Below are 20,280 nucleotides of genomic sequence, written 5' to 3'. Positions count from 1 at the left end.
TGTCAGGGAAGCATTTGACTAAGTGTGGCATTAGGTGCCCAAGCAAACTGGAATCAATGGGAATAGGGGAAAGGTAATAAAATGTGAGGCTGGATGAACACAGCAGGCCAAGCAGCATCTCAGGAGCACAAAAGCTGACGTTTCGGGCCTAGACCCTACATCAGAGAGGGGGATGGGGAGAGGGAACTGGAATAAATAGGGAGAGAGGGGAAGGCGGACCGAAGATGGAGAGTAAAGAAGATAGGTGGAGAGAGTATAGGTGGGGAGGTAGGGAGGGGATAGGTCAGTCCAGGGAAGACGGACAGGTCAAGGAGGTGGGATGAGGTAAGTAGGTAGATGGGGGTGCGGCTTGGGGTGGGAGGAAGGGATAGGTGAGAGGAAGAACCGGTTAGGGAGGCAGAGACAGGTTGGACTGGTTTTGGGATGCAGTGGGTGGGGGCGAAGAGCTGGGCTGGTTGTGTGGTGCAGTGGGGGGAGGGGACGAACTGGGCTGGTTTAGGGATGCAGTAGGGGAAGGGGAGATTTTGAAACTGGTGAAGTCCACATTGATACCATATGGCTGCAGGGTTCCCAGGCGGAATATGAGTTGCTGTTCCTGCAACCTTCGGGTGGCATCATTGTGGCAGTGCAGGAGGCCCATGATGGACATGTCATCTAGAGAACGGGAGGGGGAGTGGAAATGGTTTGCGACTGGGAGGTGCAGTTGTTTGTTGCGAACTGAGCGGAGGTGTTCTGCAAAGCGGTCCCCAAGCCTCCGCTTGGTTACCCCAATGTAGAGGAAGCCGCACCGGGTACAGTGGATGCAGTGGAATAGGGGAAAACTGTCTACCAGTTTGTATCATATCCAGCACAAAGAAAGACTGATGTTTGGATGTCGCTTATCTTAGTTTGCCCCAGGATGAACTCCTACAGTGATATCAAATCATAGAATCCCTACAGTTTGAAAACAGGCCATTCGGCCCAACAACAGCACACTGACCCCAAGAACATCCCACCCAGATCCATCCTCCATAACCCACTTAATCTATACATCCCTGAACACTACAGGCAATTTTGCATGGCCAAGCCAACTTTTCTCATGTGCAAGTGAACCTCTGTCTGCTGTACTAAACAAACCTAAGGTTCTGTTAAATCTTTAATCCATTAGAAGGTTTTACTTGATTAATATGCACATGTAAATCCCCACATTCCTTTCAAGTCACAGTCCTGAGAAAACAAAAGGTTTTATCAGTGTACAGAAGAGTTGATGTTTTAGGTCAGACAATGCATGTTAGGTGTGAGGCCTTGTTTAGAATCTGATTGTGTTTAGTTTGGAGTCAGACTGGTTATATTTACAGAACACCATATTGACTGACTGTCTATAACTTATGTGCTATTTGAACAAAATGAAATGTATCTGCAAATACAAACTCACTCCATAGATTCACGTGTATGTGTGGATGTATATATCCTATCAATGGTGTGAACATCTGATCTTTTATTTATAAATTCTGTGTCTGATACTACCTCTCTCACTAATACCTGAAGAGGGACTGAGGCTTCGAAAGTTTATGTTATCAAACAGATCTGTTGGGCTATAACCTGGTGTCATGTGATTTCTGACGAGGTCTAACCCAGTCCATAGCCGGCACCTCCACATCATTACTTTAGATGTTAGAGTCAAAACGTATCTGGGAGATACCAATGTGCTCCTTGCTTTTTGTTGCCAACATACTGATGACAAATTTTGCTTAATTAGATATTGAAAAATGTTTTTACCGTTGTAAAAGTGCAATAAATATACAAGAAGTTGTCTATTTGGTGCAACAACTTAACAGAAATGCACAAATAATGAGTTTAGAGTGATGCTGCATGTGGAATGTTGCAAGTCAGAATTTAGAATTTCGAATTTATTGTCGTGTGTAATTTTACAAGAAAAATACAATGAAAGACTTTGCTCAGTTTATGAAATGGCCAGAACGTGCCTGCAATCCACTGGAGCGCACGGCTTGCTTCAGGGCATTTCAAGGCCGCTTGTAACTTTCATCAGTGTAGCTGATGCTATTAAAAAATATTATTGAACGGTAAATATTTTTATATTTTACCATGATTCCCAAGGTCATGTGAATGCCAGCATGACCAACATATTCACAGGCCTGATACTTCATAAAGCAACCAGCTGAAAAGCCTGAGGCAGTCAGTAGTTGCTCTGGCTTCATAACTTCAGCTTTAAAAATTCACAAGATTCCTTCTCCTGTGTTGCAGAAGGGGCTTAAGGACTGTGAGCGAAAACTTGAATGGGAAATCGAAATGCTGCAGACACAAACTTGATGGCACATTTCTGAGCTTCAAATACTGTCATCACACAAGCAACTGTGAGTTTTTACATTATAAATCATGCATGATTTAACGTTAAGCAACTTTAGCTATTTTAGTTTATGAATTTCAAGTGATAATTATTCCATTATGCTCCCCCTGCCAAATAAAATTTATTGCAGTGGTCCCACTGCTCCATCTTAACCTTGCCTAATCCACAAAGGCACTCAATTCCAGCATTAAGATATTAACTCAGAGTGCTAGAGGATTTAAGCATGTCTCCAAACTGTGGTTGAAGTGATTTTTTTGCTCACATTATTGGGTATGTCTGCGCATGAGGACTTGTAATCAACACCTGATGTAAACATTTTAAGATGTATGCAGGAAAACACATAAAACTTGAGTCAGAATGTTATCAAGCTCCTTGTCTCTTCATCCAAACACTGAGTGTGCATGACAGACTAAATAACAAGAATAAAGACAAGTTGTGCTGGAGATGGGAAAGCTTCTATCTGTATGAAAAACTACAGGTGTACACTGAGTCTGTAGGAAAAGAAATTGTCAACCACAGACTTGATGTAAAGTTCTTATATGCAATGCAGAGCGTGCTTTTTAATGAAAATGGTGCAAACAGTTTGGAGGCAATTTGAACATTTCAGGGAGAGTTTAAAGCTTAAAAGCAGGAAAATCAACCCAGACCTGTCCACTTTTAGTTTCATTAAAGGCAGAAAGAAGGATGGCACTTGCACTCTCAAAGTCCACTCTCAGAACTCATTAGTCAGTAAAATATATAAGCCAAGTCACTCCCATGTAACTACTGTTTATTTTCCACTTAGGGCCTTCATTCCTGAGTTTTTGGAAAACTGGCAATTGGCAGGAAGCAAGAGGACTGGATCAATCAATTAAATGCTCTTACTGCCTCTGGGTCAGGAGCAGCAAAGTGTTTAACTTTGGACCGGCATCTATCTCCCAAATACAAAGTTGACAAACCTCCAACAACTCTCCCCCCCACCACACCCAAACGACCTGCTCAATGTCAAAATTGTCTGATGTCCACTCCACAACTTCTGTTTCCCATTCTCCAGCTTCCTGTCAAAATCTGAGATTTTATCTGGCTCGAAATGTGGATCAAGTTAATCCACTTTGGAGATGACGGTATGTAAATCAATCTTAGTAAGAGGACCACTTGTGGCATTGCGGCCTGGGAGAGGTGTGGAAATGAGGTTCCTCAGTTCCAGTTTCCTTCAATGACTCCTGGAGCAAGTGTATGCTCAAGTAAAGACTGAATTTAGCCTGACTGTAATATACCCTGAAAATGAACAGTCCGTCAGAACTCCCTGATTAGAGTTACAGACCAAAACTATTGTTTGAACAAAGAATGAAAGTGTTGCCAATATAGGTGGCAAAAAATAGCGCTCAGAATGCAATCTCAGCTCGAAGAGAATAGCTTGCATTTGAATAATGCCTTTAATGTGAAACATCCCAACATGTTTTACAGTAGCATTATGAGGCACTTACGTAGCTCTTAAGACAGATTACCAAAAGTCAGGCCAAAGAGGTCATATCTGAATAATGTCTTACAGGACGGCAGGGGACAGAAAGGTTTCGGGAAGAAATTCCAAAGTTAGGCCTTGTGGCTGTGCATAAAGCCGAAAGAACTGCGCTTGCTGTAAATCACAATCAGAAACAAAAACAAAGTTGCTGGAGAAGCTCAGCAGGTCTGGCAGCATCTGTGAACGAAGAAACAGAGTTCATATTTCAGGTCTGGTGACCCTTCCTCAGAACCGCTGTGGCTGTGCCTTCAATAGTGAAGGAATGAAAATTAGCATTGCAGAAGAGTTCAAAATTGCAGGAGAGCAGAGATCTTGTGTACTATGAGATCAGGGATGAATACTGAGATCTGAAGGGGCAATGGCATCGAGGAGTTTAGAAACAAGATGGAGGATATTAACTGTTGAGCCCGGGAACCAATGTATGTCAGTGAGCATAGTGGTCACAAATAAAGTGAATTTGGTGTAAGTTGGCACATGGGCAGCAGCATTTTGAATAAGCCATGTTTACAGAGCTTGGGATATCACTCAGAAAGGGATTAGCTGATAAGAAATTCATAGTTAAGGCTTTGAGCAGTAGATGAGCTAAGACACAGAGGGAGCACGAGGAGATCTGTAATGGAAGTAAGCAATTTTAGCGATGCACAGGTACAGGTTCAGACATTGGTGATAGGAGTTCTCGCATTATGGAACTGTTCTGAAATGGCTAATTTGGGAGTTTGCACGAAGTTCCTTCCAATGTGATGAAACCGTACAGTCTTGGGTGAGGAAATCAAAAGAATAGCTCAGATTTTGGAGGGTACTCACAGATGTGACATTTATGTCTCACAATAGTCTGAGTGACATTATCTATCGAGCCAATACTGTTATAGGACATAGCACATAGAAAAGTACAGCATAGTACAGGCCCTTTGGCCCACGATGTTGTGCCGTGGAATAATCCTAATCCAAAAATAAAATAACCTAACCTACATTCCCCTCAATTCACTGCTGTCCATGTGCATGTCCAGCAGTTGCTTAAATGTCACTAATGACTCCGCTCCCACAACTACCACTGGTAAACTATTCCATGCGCTCACAGCTCTCTGGGTGAAGAACCTCCCTCTGATGTCTCCTCTATACCTTCCTCCTAACACCTTAAAACTATGACCCCTCGTGGCAGTCAATCCTGCCCTGGGGAAAAGTCTCTGGCTATCGACTCAATCCATGCCTCTCATCACCTTGTACACCTCGATCAGGTCACCTCTCTTCCTCCTTTGTGTCAGAGAGAAAAGTCCAAGCTCAGTCAACCTCTCCTCGTAAGACAAGCCCTCCAGTCCAGGCAGCATCCTGGTAAATCTCCTTTGCACCCTCTCCAAAGCCTCCACATCTTTCCTATAATAGGGCGACCAGAACTGGACACAATATTCCAAGTGAGGTCTCACCAGGGTTTTGTAGAGCTGCAGCAAGGTGTCACGGCTCTTAAACTCGATCCCCTGGTTAATGAAAGCCAAAACACCATATGCTTTCTTAACAACCTTATCCACTTGGGCGGCAACTTTGAGGGAGCTATGCACTTGAACACCAAGATCCCTCTGTTCCTCCACACTGCCGAGAATCCTGCCTTTAATCCTATATTCAGCATTTAAGTTCAACCTTCCAAAATGCATCACTTTGCATTTATCCAGGTTAAATTCCATCTGCCATTTCTCAGCCCAGCTCTGCATACTGTCAATGTCTCGCTGAAGCCTGCAATAGCCCTTGATACTATCAACGACACCTCCAAGCTTAGTGTCATCAGCAAACATACTAACCCACCCCTCAACCTCCTCATCCAAGTCATTTATAAAAACTACAAAGAGCAGAGGCCCAAGATCAGAGCCCTGCGGGACGCCACTCAGCACTGACCTCCAGGCAAAATACTTACCATCTACAACCACTCTCTGCCTCCTGTTAGCCAACCAATTCTGAATCCAGACAGCCAAATCACCCTGTATCCCATACCTCCTGACTTTATGAATGAGCCTGCCATGGGGAACCTTATCAAATGCCTTGCTGAAGTCCACGTACACCACATCCACTGCTCGACCCTTGTCAACCTGTCTCATGACCTCCTCAAAGAACTCAATAGGATTTGTAAGGCATGACCTGCCCCTCACAAAGCCATGCTGACTCCCTTTAATCATGCTATGCTTTTCCAAAAAGTCACAAATCCTATCCCTCAGAATTCTTTCCAAAACCTTGCTGACCACAGACATAAGACTGACTGGTCTATAATTTCCAGGGATTTCCCTATTCCCTTTCTTGAAAAGAGGAACAACACTTGCCTCCCTCCAATCTTCCGGTATGACTCCCGTGGAGAGTGAGGAAGCAAAGATCTTCGCCAGCAGCTTAGCAACCTCCTTTCTCGCTTCCCGGAGCAACCTAGGATAAATCTGGTCTGGCCCTGGGGACTTATCAATCTTAATGTTTGCCAAAATTTCCAGCACATCAACTTCCTCAATTTCGTTCTGTTCAAGCCTGTTTCCCTGCTCCTCAAAGTTCTCATTCAGAACAAGGTCTCTTTCCTTAGTGAAAACTGAAGCAAAAAACTCATTTAGGGCTTCCCCTATCTGCTCAGACTCCACGCAAAAGTTCCCTACGCTATCCCTGATCGGCCCTACCTTCTCCCTGATCATTCTCTTATTCCTCATGTATGCGTAAAATGCCTTCGGATTCTCCCTAATCCTTCCTGCCAAGCGTTTTTCGTGTCCCCTCATGGCCCTCCTCAGTCCACTTTTGAGCTCCTTCCGAGCAAGCCTGTAATCCTCTAAAGCTGTGCTAGACCCTTGCTTCCTCCACCTTACATAAGCTGCCTTTTTCTTTTTGACGAGAAGCACCTCTGTTCCTGTCATCCAAGGCTCCTTAATCTTACCCCTTCTTACCTGTCTCAGAGGAAAAATTTTATGCATCACTCGCAACAACTGCTCCTTAAACAGCCTCCACATGTCTGCTGTGCCCTTTCTGTGGAACAATTGCTCCCAATCTGTATCTCCCAACTCCTGTCTGATAGCATCATAGTTTCCTTTACCCCAGTTAAATATCTTCCCTTGGTAACTGCTCCTTTCCCTTTCCTTGGCTATGGTAAATGTGAGGCTGTTGTGGTCACTGTCGCCAAAGTGTTCTCCCACCACGAGATCTGACACCTGTCCTGGCTCATTGCCGAGCACCAAATCCAAAATGGCCTCCCCCCTCGTCGGCCTGTCCACATACTGAGTAAGGAAACCCTCCTGAACACACCTGACAAAAACGGCTCCATCCAAACCATCTGCACTAAGGAGGTTCCAATCTATATTGGGAAAGTTGAAGTCACCCATAACAACAACCCTGTTACATAGAACATAGAACATAGAACATTACAGCACAGTACAGGCCCTTCGGCCCTCGATGTTGTGCCAACCTGTCATACCAATCTCAAGCCCATCTAACCTACACTATTCCATGTACGTCCATATGCTTGTCCATTTGCACTTTTCAACAATCTGCCGGCCTATGAGTTCTTCAATCTCCCTACTGCTATTTGGGGTCTGTAGAAAACCCCCAGTGAGGTGACTGCTCCCTTGCTGTTCCTAACTTCCACCCATACTGACTCAGTCGACAAACCTTCCTCGGCAACCTTCATTTCTCTTGCTGTGAAGCACTCTCTGATTAGCAATGCTACACCCCCTCCTCTTTTTCCCCCCTCCCTGTTCTTTTTAAATGTTCTAAACCCTGGAACATCGAGCAACCATTCCTGCCCCTGTGAAACCCACGTCTCCGTTTTGGCCACAACATCATAGTCCCAAGTACTGATCCATGCTCTAAGTTTGTCACTCTTATTTCTGACACTCCTTGCATTAAAGCAGACACATTTTAACCGATCCCTTCGTTCCATCACTTGAAAAACCTTCCCGGTAGATTCACTGCATCCTGCTACTGCCTCATCTACTACTATGCCCCCTCCCGCCTCAAATGTGTAGCTCTGGTTCCCACTCCCCTGCCAAACTAGTTTTATTGTGAGTCAATCTGTTCTGACATGTTACATTACATAAATGAAGATTGATGGAAAAGCCCAGCTGGTCTGGCAGCATCTGTGGAGGGAAATCAGGGTTAACATTTCGAGTTGAGTCCTGTCACTCAACCTAAAACATTAACTTTGATTTCTTTCTAAAGATGCTGCCAGACCTGCTGAGCTTTTCCAGCAAATTCTATTTTTGCTCCTGATTTACAGCATCTGCAGTTCTTATGCTATAACACAACCCCAGAGCAGGTGGGACTTGAACCCAGGCCCTCTGGCTCAAGAGGTAGGACACTAGGACTGCACCATACAGCTCTCAGACTAACCCAACAATGTAACTTGCATTTAATTATGCAATAATCATGCAATAAACTAATCTTGTGCCACTGGAAGGCCAATCCTGCCATCAAATGTGCATGTGTCTCTGCAAACATTTCCATTTAATTCAGATTTCCCTCCTCTCACTTGTCCACTTTCTGCAGAGACTGTTCCCTCAGGACACTCTGATCCTTTCTCCGTTCACTCCCAATAGCACCCCCTCAGCCCCACGGCACCTATCCCTGCAACTGCCGAAGGTGCAACACCTGCCCATTTACCTCCTCCCTCCCCAGTATCCAAGGGCCCAAACATACCTTCCAGGTGAGGCAGCATTTTACATTTCCCACAATCTAGTCTACTATATTCACTGCTCACAATGCAGTTTCCTCTAAGTTAGGGAAATAACGTGTCGACTGAGTGACCACTCGTAGACCATCGACATTTTGCCTGCAAAAAAGACCCTGAACTTCCAGCCGCCTGCCAGTTTAAAACACCATCCTGTTCCCTGGCTAAAATCTCTGTCTCAGATTTGCTGCAGTGTTCCAGTGAAGCTCAGTGCAAGCTGGAGGAACAACTCATTTTATGCTTGGGGATCCTGTAGCCCTCTGCAATCAATATTGAGTTCAACAGTCTTAGGGACTGAACTCTCTCATGTGCTAGCCCTCTACCATGAAATCACATTGCCTGCCATTACACATTACCCATTGCTATCCACTAACAGTCCCCATTATTCACTCTTCTAGCCAGATCGTTACCAACTCCTTTGTCAGTCCAACTGTTCTTCTCTGTATTTGGGCTCAACCCCCACCTATCACTTACTCCTTACTCCCTCCCCCTATCCTATCTGCTGTATATAAACTAACATTTTCTAACATTGTCATCAGATCAGAGGAAGGGTCATTGGACCTGAAACATTACCCGATTTTTCTTCACAGATGCCACCGGACCTGCTGAGCTTTTCCAGTAACTTACATTTTTATTCCTGATTTACAGCTTCTGCAGGTGTTTCGGTTTCTATTTTATGCTTTTCCCTCAGGCATTCTGAGACATTCCTTGGGAGTGTGACAGATATAAACATAGTTGCTATGGTACTGACATAAAGAGGGTGGCTGTGCTAGACCTGGTCTCCCTTCTATTCCCCATCCCCTTCACTCTAACATTGCCAACAACTCCTTGATTCACCGTGTTACTTCTTCCTAAAAATCACAATTTCTTTCCTCTCTGCCAAGCTTCTCTTCTCATTAGCTCATTAGCTGTTTTTCCTCCCTGCTTTAATTTTGTTCTGCTACATTCCTCATTCAGTTCATCACCCTTTAGCTCCTCTGATCAAAAACATTGTTTTGTTGGTGTTACAATGCATCCTTTTCCACAGAAGATAGGTGGAGCCATTGCAAGGTATATTACGCGCCACTTGTGCACTTGAATCAAGTTAGACAACAGTGAAAGGTGAATCATGTTGAAGGTTAATGTTACTCTTCACCAAGTGGCACAAAGATTTGTGATCCACTGCTTATTGCCTGCGGGGCACTTCTCTTGAGGCTCTGGGTTTAACCTCTTCTAATAACTAATCCAGGAGTCACCACTGACAATTAAATCCTGCTATCAACTGTGCACATGTCTCTGCAAGCTGCAAGTAAAACTGGCCACTGTCCTGCCCTCAGGGAGTTAAATATCTATCAACTCATTCAGGTCTGGATGGGGGTGTGTTGGGGGGTTAGTGGGAGGAAGCCACTATTGGAAATTGGAAAAGAAATAAACTAAGTGCTGACAGTTATGACAGCAGTCAACACCATTTAGCATACTGTGGCGATCCGTCAGCAAGATTTCAATCTGGGCAAGGTACAAAGGCTCTTGTGGTGAAGTGGTACTTTCTCTGTTTCTGAATCAGGTGGCCTGCGTTCTTGGCCCAAAGGGTTGTAATATTACTCCTGAACACATTGATGTAAAAAATATCAAGACTTGGGTTCCTAGAAAGAGCAGTGGGGTTAAAAAAGACCTGGGTTTCTTCACTGTATGCACTATTTTCCCCCACTGGCTCTAGCTTGCTTTAGTTCCCTCCCTTCTTCCCACATCCTTCATTCATTTTTGTTATCCTTGCCCTGCCCCAGGTGATTGTTGATTGGCTGATTTGGTGGCGGGTTTACCAAAAACACTGGGTTCTGAGGGCGCTTGGTAGTGTCCCTACCTCTGAACGAGAAGACTTAAGTTCAAGTCCTACCTGCTCCAGACAAACATAATAATATAAAAACTGAAATGACTGCGGAGCTGTAAAACCAAAACAAAAACAAAGCTGAACCTCAGTTCTGAGGAAGGTGCACCGGACCCGAAACGTTAACTCTTTTTTGCTTCATAGATGCTGCCAGACCTGCTGAGCTTTTCCGACTTTGTTTTTTTTTATGTGTGATAACATCTCTTCACATTTGATTATCTTTAGTGATATTAGTCATTATCCGCCAGCTAAGCTTTGATTCTAACTTTCAGTATTTCATTGGGAGGGATTAATTAGTGCCAGAATTTTTCAAAGCAGGTACACTTGATTTTTTTCTCCAGTTGGAAGGCACAATTTTAAGAAAATCACCAAAGGTACAAGGGGAGACATTATGAAGAAGTATGGCTACACAATGAAAATCGTCATGGTTAAGCTACACATGAGGAGAGAAGACCATGTTTTCCTGGGAAGGGGGAGTACAGCCGTATTTAGAATACCCTTTGAAGAGAATGGGAGGTCAGTGTAAGGAGACAGGCCTGAAGGATATGGCAGGGGTTTCTACAAGAGGTTTGATGTCCTTACAGAGGTGGTAGTGTTCGTAAAAGCGTCTTCACATGCATCTAACCCCATTGCCTATCCAAAACTCCACAAGTTTTCACGCTGTTCCATAAACACATGTTCATTACATACCCATCAGCAATCTCTGGCACTCAGGACACCCATTAGACTTCCGGATAATCCTTTTAATCCTTACAACACATACCAAAGCTTATATCCCTCTCCCAGTGCATCCACCGACCTCTAACCATTTAGCAGGCACGTCACCCAAACACAGTCACCAACAATCTGCCATCCCTCTTGCAGAACGAGGTCTCACATAATAGAAGGGAGCAAAGCAAAACCACTGGAGACAATAATACCTGCATCTGTCGATCCCCATAGAGCAGGTCCACATCACGGTGCCAGCTGTAACACAGCCCATCACATCCAGCATCAGTGAGAGTATTAAGCATGATAGTACACTTTTGTCTTAATTCCCTTTTCAACTCCGAGATCATCCACATCCTCTTATCTGGCATTGGGTGCAAGCTGCGGGTGGTGAGACCATAGAAGCTGGTATTCCCTCCTACACCAGTGCCTGCACCCCAACCCTCCCCCTTCTGGGTTTTTTCCTTCTTACCAGCTTTCCAAGGCATAACACACCCAGAATGAGCAAAGAGAGCAACAACAAAGAGACACCATCAACCAATCAGCCCCTTGCAGCCGACTGCGCTGCATATAGCTTTGAGGCAATTTCAGCTCATGGGCCATTGGAGGTCAAAAAGGCAGGCTCATAATTTCACACTCAGTTGGGCATTTGAGAGTGGAGAGGGTGTTGAAGCAGAACTGAGTGTTTCCAGGATGCATGTGAAAAATAATGGAGTGTTTCTTTAGATGATTTCACTGAGATGTAGCCTATGAATGAGAAATTAGAGAAGGCTGATGTTCAATGGTTGAAGAACACCAGGGTCAATAAAGGTAAGGGTGCAATACTTTTACCAGACAACAGGGCAGCTTTCCTCTTTGGAGAGAGATGACTGGTGGCGGTCTAACCTGAGAGTCAGCAAGCTTGGACAAGCAGAGAGGTTGAGAAGGAGAGTCTTTCATGGCAATCTCAGTTGGTGCAGGAATTGAACTCATGTGTTTGGTGTTACTCCGCATTACAAACCAGCTGGCCAGCAACTGAGCTGACCACTCCCTCCTCCCCAGATGGAACTGTAATACTGGAATAGGAGATTCTCTGATTCCAATCAGGTACTTTAGAATGGAACCAGACAAATGCAATTCTGTCCAGCTCCATGACAGAATGTATCCTTCAGCCCATTCCTCTTATACATTTACATGCTATCCCTCAACAGAATCATCTGCAAATGTGGGATCAGATACCACATGTATGTTGACAACATACAACACCACTTTCAATCATCTTCACACCCTCCATATTATCAGGCAGCCAGTTCTGAATGAGCATAAATTTCCTCCCTTTTGGCCTCGGGACAACTGAAATAATAATTTTCGGCTCCCACTGTATAATCTGTGCTCTTATCTTTGATTTCAACCTACTCCCTAAGCAAGGTCTCAGACTGAACCCAGTGTCCGAACAGCTCAAATTTAAATTGTCATGTTGAGAATCTGAAAATTGGCCTGGTTGCTGGAGGTCAGCCCAAATGACTGTTGTGACAGGTGCTCTTCGATCCAGGATGCTCAGCCAGCCATCTTTAGCTGCATCATTGATATCCTTCATTCTGGTTGCATCGGCCCACAGAACTTTCCTAAATTTGCTGCCATAACCCCTTAACAGCTGTTCCATTTTAGGATTTGTCAATGATGGAAGGCTGAGGCAATGACCCTGATGAAGGGTCTAGGCCCGAAATGTCAGCTTTTGTGCTCCTAAGATGCTGCTTGGCCTGCTGTGTTCATCCAGCTCCGCACTTTGTAACCTTGGATTCTCCAGCATCTGCAGTTCCCATTATCTCTGATCACAATTTTAACCTCACTGCAAAGCATCTTCCAGGGATGCCTAACCTGAAGAAGTTATCCTCCTCCCTCCGGACCCACCTCAGGGAATCTCTCTCCCACTGCCACTCTCTTGTCCTCTCCACCTATCTTCTTTTCTCTCCATCTTCGGTCCGCCTCCCCCTCTCTCCCTATTTATTCCAGTTCCCTCTCCCCATCCCCCTCTCTGATGAAGGGTCTAGGCCCGAAACATCAGCTTTTGTGCTCCTAAGATGCTGCTTGGCCTGCTGTGTTCATATAGCTCCACACTTTGTTATCTAGGCTGAGACAATGGTTGGCAGGGAGGGGGAGGGAAGAGTTGAATCTTGAAAATGAGCATATTTCTAAGTTTCAAGAAATGGGCTGAGATAGAAATGGAAGATGTTTAAAATACAAAATGGTGACACATTGAAGATATTTTACCAAAGACTATAACAATAAACCATTTATAGCCTGTCTCGATAAATGATAGGCCCTTCACATCCCATGCTGGGACCTCCCTGGTTTCGGGTGGTTGCTAGGAGTTGTCTGGTGTCCACCCTCCTCGAAGATTATAAACATGGAAATAGAGACAGAATTCAAGATGCACTCTGACTTCCAAGTAGAAAACCTCAAAGTTTAACCAGACTAAACAATGCAGCTTCCGGATTGTTAGATCTTTCAGTTTTAAACAAAGCAAGATGACCGGCTGACATGGTGAAATGTGCATCATTTTGTATTATTACAGGGAAGCCATAGTGATCAAAATAAGTAAACCCAAACATAAGCAAACAAAGAAACAGTTACATTCTGATAAAGAAAGCAGCTTTGTGGTTATACCTGATGTCATTTTATCAAATATTTTAAACTGCAAAAGGTATGAACTTCCAGTTTTGATTGCCTGGGGGTTTAACTGAAGTCTACGTAGATTTTCTCGTTGCACAGTTAAATGTTGGGCCATGTAGGCATTCCCTACACACGTGAAATTTACACTGGAATGACTAGCACAAATGCACTCAAGAAAATATTTAAGGCGACAACAACAAATTGTAATATCAGATTACGGCAGGGCTCAGATAACATTAAGGCTTGTGATGACAAAAATAAGTGACAAATGTTCAAAGTAAATGCAAGGCAATGACTTGACAATTACAAGAGGGAATCTAACCACCTCTCACAAGCCACAATGAAACTACCATTACTGAAACACCAGCACCTTTTGGGGGACATGATTTGACTAAAAGCCTAATTAAACCAACAAGAGCAGGGTCATAAAGTGTGAAGCTGGATGAACACATGCCAAGCAGCATCTCAGGAGCACAAAAGCTGACGTTTCAGGCCTAGACCCTTCATCGGAGAGGGGGATGGGGTGAGGGAACTGGAATAAATAGGGAGAGAGGGGGAGATGGACCAAAGACGGAGAGAAAAGAAGATAGGTGGAGAGGAGAGTATAGGTGGGGAGGTAGGGAGGGGATAGGTCAGTCCAGGGAAGATGGACAGGTCAAGGAGGTGGAATGAGGTTAGTAGGTAGGAAATGGAGGTGCGGCTTGGAGTGGGAAGAAGGGATGGGTGAGAGGAAGAACAGGTTAGGGAGGCAGAGACAGGCTGGGCTGGTTTTGGGATGCAGTGGGGGGAGGGGAAGAGCTGGGCTGGTTGTGTGGTGCAGTGGGGGGAGGGGACGAACTGGGCTGGTTTTGGGAAGCGGTGGGGTAAGGGGAGATTTGGAACTGGTGAAGTCCACATTGATATCATTGGGCTGCAGGATTCCCAAGCGGAATATGAGTTGCTGTTCCTGCAACCTTCGGGTGGCATCATTGTGGCACTGCAGGAGGCCCATGATGGACATGTCATCTGAGGAATGGGAGGGGGAGTTGAAATGGTTCGCGACTGGGAGGTGCAGTTGTTTATTGCGAACTGAGCGGAGGTGTTCTGCAAAACGGTCCCCAAGCCTCCGCTTGGTTTCCCCAATGTAGAGGAAGCCACACCGGGTGCAATGGATACAGTATACCACATTGGCAGATGTGCAGGTGAACATCTGCTTAATATGGAAAGTCATCTTGGGGCCTGGGATAGGAGGATAGGGGTGAGGGAGGAGGTGTGGGGGCAAGTGTAGCACTTCCTGCGGTTGCAGGGGAAGGTGTTGGGTGTGGTGGGGTTGGAGGGGAGTGTGGAGCGAACAAGGGAGTCACGGAGAGAGTGGTCTCTCTGGAAAGCAGACAAGGGTGGGGATGGAAAAATATCTTGGGTGGTGGGGTCGGATTGTAGATGGCGGAAGTGTAGGAGGATGATGCGTTGTATCCGGAGGTTGGTGGGGTGGTGTGTGAGAACGAGGGGGATCCTCTTTGTGCGGTGGAAGGGAAGGGGAGCCCCCGCCACAACCGCCCAAAGAGGATCCCCCTCATTCTCACATACCACCCCACCAACCTCCGGATACAACGCATCATCCTCCTAAACTTCCGCCATCTACAATCCGACCCCACCACCCCAGACATTTTTCCATCCCCACCCTTGTCTGCTTTCCGGAGAGACCACTCTCTCCATGGCTCCCTTGTTCGCTCCACACTCCCCTCCAACCCCACCACACCCGGCACATTCCCCTGCAACCGCAGGAAATGCTACACTTGCTCCCACACCTCCTCCCTCACCCCTATCCCAGGCCCCAAGATGACTTTCCATATTAAGCAGAGGTTCACCTGCACATCTGCCAATGTGGTATACTGTATCCATTGTACCCGGTGTGGCTTCCTCTACATTGGGGAAACCAAGCGGAGGCTTGGGGACCGTTATGCAGAACACCTATGCTCGGTTCGCAATAAACAACTGCACCTCCCAGTCGCAAACCATTTCCACTCCCCCTCCCATTCTTTAGATGACATGTCCATCATGGGCCTCCTGCAGTGCCACAATGATGCCACCCGAAGGTTGCAGGAACAGCAACTCATATTCCGCTTGGGAACCCTGCAGCCCAATGGTATCAATGTGGACTTCACCAGTTCCAAATCTCCCCTTCCCCCACCGCATCCCAAAACCAGCCCAGTTCATCCCGTCCCCCCACTGCACCACACAACCAGCCCAGCTCTTCCCCTCCACCCACTGCATCCCAAAACCAGCCCAGCCTGTCTCTGCTTCCCTAACCTGTTCTTCCTCTCATCCATCCCTTCCCCCCAAGCCGCACCCCCATCTCCTACCTACTAAGCTCATCCCACCTCCTTGACCTGTCCGTCTTCCCTGGACTGACCTATCCCCTCCCTACCTCCCCACTTATACTCTCCTCTCCAGCTTTCTTCTTTTCTCTCCATCTTCGGTCCGCCTCCTCCTCTCTCACTATTTATTCCAGAACCCTCACCCCATCCCCCTCTCTGATGAAGGGTCTAGGCCCGAAACGTCAGCTTTTGTGCTCCTGAGATGCTGCTTGGCCTGCTGTGTTCATCCAGCTCCACACTTTGTTATCTTGGGTTCTCCAGCATCTGCAGTTCCCATTATCACAACAGCAGGGTCAGGCTGTTTGGTAAAGAATGAGTGGTTCACCTCCTGATCCTTTGGAACATTTCCACCATTTATAGATCTCAAGTTAAAAATGAAAGCATACTCCCCATTCAACTGGATGAGGAAGTTGCAACAATTGAAAAGAAATCCAACACTAACCAGACAAAACAATTCAGTTTCAGTGGCACACTTGCTCCATCTCCACTAACATAAGTGTAGTACATAACTCACAGCATATACTGGAGCAAAGAGATAATGGGAATTGCAGATGCTGATGAAGGGTCTAGGCCCGAAACGTCAGCTTTTGTGCTCCTGGGATGCTGCTTGGCCTCCTGTGTTCATCCAGCTCCACACTTTGTTATCTTATATACTGGAGCAACTTGCTTTCAGTTCTACAGCCTCTACCACCAAAAAGGCCAACAATACTGAACACGATCATCTCAAATCACACAACATCCTGTCTTGGACATATATTGTTGGCCAATAATCATTGTTGCATAAATATCCTGGAATTTTCAATCATATTGAAAAGGTCCATTATCACCTTCTCTCGGCATGAAAAATAAATTTGGCCTGGATGTTTTGGTCTAATCTAATGAGTAAATATGTAATTTGAATTAAAACTGCCAATTATCATAAGATCATAAAAACAGAAGTAGGCCATTTAATCCCTGAATTACGTTATACCATTCCTTTAGTTACGAACTGATTTGTCACCTATCTCCATATGTGTCCTTTTATCCCAAATACCTTAGTATCTTCAGCATCAAAAATCTATCAGAACCAGTTTAGAACTAACAAACGAATTAACATTGATTGTCACTTGCAGAATACAGTTCAATAACCTACAACAAAACTTGGATTTATTTAATATGTTTAACAAGAATGCTTCAAATAATCCTGGAGTAAGTTGGAGAGTGAGATTGTTATAGCCTCGGATCACTGTATACATATACACAGTGATTATATATGAAGTAAGTGTCTTAAAGGTGTCCTGATAGTCTGACCATTAAATGTAACACATTCCCCTTTCTTTGTAGGGGAGGTGATGGCCTAGTTGTATTATCAGTAGGCTCTTAATCCAGAGGCCCAGGTAATGTCGTGGGCCGAGGTGGTGGAATTTTAATTCAATAAAAATTTGCAAGTTAACAGTCTAATGATTACGATGAAACCGTTGTCAAATGTCATAAAAGTCCATTTGATTCAATCATGCCCTTTAGGAAAGAAAACTGCTGTCCTTGGCTGGTCTGGCCTACATGACTCCAGACCAACATTGATGTGGCTGACTCTCTCTGGGCAGCTAAGTATGGGCAATAAATGTTGGCCTGGCCAGGGACAGCTATGTCCCATGAATAGATTTTAAGGAAAGCTCAAATCATAGCTGAACAGATACACAGGGTTGTACTTGGGCAAGTGTTGTTAATCCAATAATTGTACCAACAGGTATACAGAGGCCACACAATTGTCACTTTAAAACTCAATATAATGCTTTGGAGTTTTGAGAACTCCTCCTAATGTGGTAATCATACACCTGTCTGGGGAGGTAAATGATGTCCTCCACTGCACTGGTTTCATAACTTGATTGTCTTCTTTTTGGTTGATGTTTTGAACATCACCACACATCATCATTGTTGGGGTGTCCTTCCTTGTGCGTGATTGGTGCACTGTATATTGGTCTCAGCTGGCTTCTATTCTCTTTCAGTGTAGAACCATGATCAATACTGATTTTGCGTAATCTGGGCTGGTTGCACATTTCAGAAACCATTGTTGGCACACAAGTATTTGCATTTGGATTTCTAATTCACACACTTTGCCCTGACTTCCAGACTTTGCAAACCATTCAACAGGTGTTATCAGATCTTAAAGTCCACCTCTCTGCAAAATTCAGAAACAACATTAATCTTGAAGCTGGTGACGACTGAGCTGTTTATTCTCACCAGTCAAGTTACACTCGATTGAATGATTTAATTTCCCAAATTGGATAGCTATTGCAGATTGCGTTAGGAAGCTTTTTTTGAAAATGAGTCATCATATTCTTAATGATTGTTGCTCTGAACTTTAAGATCCTGCAGCTCCTTTTATTTGATGGAAACCCACTCATTCATCATGTACGTCTTTCATTCTCCTCTGTCTTTGAAGAAGAAATTACTGTGTCTCAGAATGTTTGGAGAATTAATTGCTGGGCAATGTTGTTTGCACTTGCCTTCTCAGCATAATGTGTGCAGAGAACGATCTTGTCCATCGGTGCTGCGCAAGAATACAGCAATTAAAAGTGAAAATCTTGCCTTAATAGCTTCTTAGGAGCAGGAAAGCTGATGTTCTGATTTCTGACCTGATATCTGACGAAGGGCCTAGGCCCAAAACGTCAGCTTTCCTGCTCCTAAGATGCTGCTTGGCCTGTTGTGTTTATCCAGCTCTACACCTTGTTATCCGGATTCTCCAGTATCTGCAGGTCCTGTTATCTCTGATAAAATCTTGCCTTGTTGCTTGATGCGTAATGACCAACAATTTGAGGGTGCAAGCCATACATTTTGCTAAACTACTGGAGCATGGCTACTGAGTGATGATATGTATGGCTCACTCTCCATGTTACAGACATCTCTTAAAATGGTTTGTCAGTACATTGCAATCAATTGTCAGACACTGTCTGATCCAGAATGCTGAATAAACTTAAACTAGCAGTCATCATGTCAGCAATGTTCATGTTCATTGTGTTTCTAAGTTGTCAAATAATGGGAAGTTTGGAGAAGTGATCCACAATAAGAATGTAACTGACCCCATAAACTGTGAATACATCTGTAGCTACTTTCATCCAAGGGGTGGGCGGATAATAGTGTGGATGCAGGGGCTCCTTCCTCCACTGGGCTGATTCATTTTACATGCCTCACAAGTATTCAAGAGTTAATTAAATAACCTATTTCATTCCTGGCCAGTACAGAGATTCCTGAGTTAAATTATCCTGTGTTCAACAACCAAGTGTCCAGTTATAACATAGATATGACACCTTGCCATAATGCATTTAGTGTTAGGGGGCCTGTTTGTCCTTGAAAAACAAATGGGGTGGCATGGTGGCTCAGGAGTCAGCACTGCTACCTCACAGTGCTAGGGATCTGGGCTTGATACCAGCCTTGCACAACTGACTGTGTGATGTTTTACATTCTCGCCATGTCTGCAGGAGTTTCTTCTCGCAATCCAAAGATGTGCAGGTTACATGGATTGGTCATGCTAAATTGCCCATAGTTCCAGGGACCTGCAGGTTAGGTGGATTAGCCATGGTAAATGCAGGGTTATAGGAATAGGGTGGATGGGCTGTTCTTTGGAAGGTTGGCATGGACTCAATGGTCTGAATGGCCTGTTTCCACACTGTAGGGACTCCGTGAAAATGACTTTTCATGATATACCAGGCTCATATCTCTATGTCCAGAATGAATGAAGATCCTCAGGCACTTTTCTAATAGTGATTTTGTGCAACTATTACAGTTAACAGTTACTGTTTGCAAGTGTTCACTCTGGCTCTGGTCAAAATGTAACTGACCAACCTTCTGAATGTCTTCAAATTTGTAGTCTAGGGCCTGAATGTGTAGATCAAGAGGAATATTTTGGTCCTTGTGTGCAATGAGTAATCTGTTAATCTCATCATATGCAATTATCCTGGTAGCTGGTTTATCTCTCACACTTTTTAAAACATTGCAAATTGTTGACTAATTTAATTGCATCACACATTCTGTTCCACCACACTTGTGAACACACCAAGATCTCTGCATACTGGTAGTTCTGCCATGGCTGAGCCACTGGTATCAACCAGGTAAATAACTTTGGGATGCCAATATGAGCTTGTGCACTGGCACTGCTGTGTGATTTTGTCAATGCAGAGAACTGGTGATCCACTATAT

The 20,280-nt window shown here is 44.7% G+C and overlaps 1 protein-coding gene and 1 long non-coding RNA gene across 2 annotated transcripts in view; one reads left to right on the top strand and one right to left on the bottom strand.

The window, feature by feature from the left end:
- Positions 1-20,280, bottom strand: part of lypd6 (LY6/PLAUR domain containing 6) — a 247,224-nt gene that overhangs the window by 218,015 nt on the left and 8,929 nt on the right. The gene's annotated exons all lie outside the window — the stretch shown is intronic.
- Positions 2,229-20,280, top strand: part of LOC132209827 (uncharacterized) — a 90,479-nt gene continuing 72,427 nt past the window's right edge. The window contains exon 1 of the long non-coding RNA XR_009445963.1: positions 2,229-2,354. This is a non-coding gene — a long non-coding RNA (uncharacterized LOC132209827). The remainder of the gene's footprint in view (positions 2,355-20,280) is intronic.

The sequence above is a fragment of the Stegostoma tigrinum genome, chromosome 7 (genome assembly GCF_030684315.1).
Source record: "Stegostoma tigrinum isolate sSteTig4 chromosome 7, sSteTig4.hap1, whole genome shotgun sequence".
In the NCBI taxonomy this organism is placed as follows: domain Eukaryota; kingdom Metazoa; phylum Chordata; class Chondrichthyes; order Orectolobiformes; family Stegostomatidae; genus Stegostoma; species Stegostoma tigrinum.
Note: the sequence above shows the minus strand (reverse complement) of the source record. Positions and strands in the feature narration are given on the sequence as shown.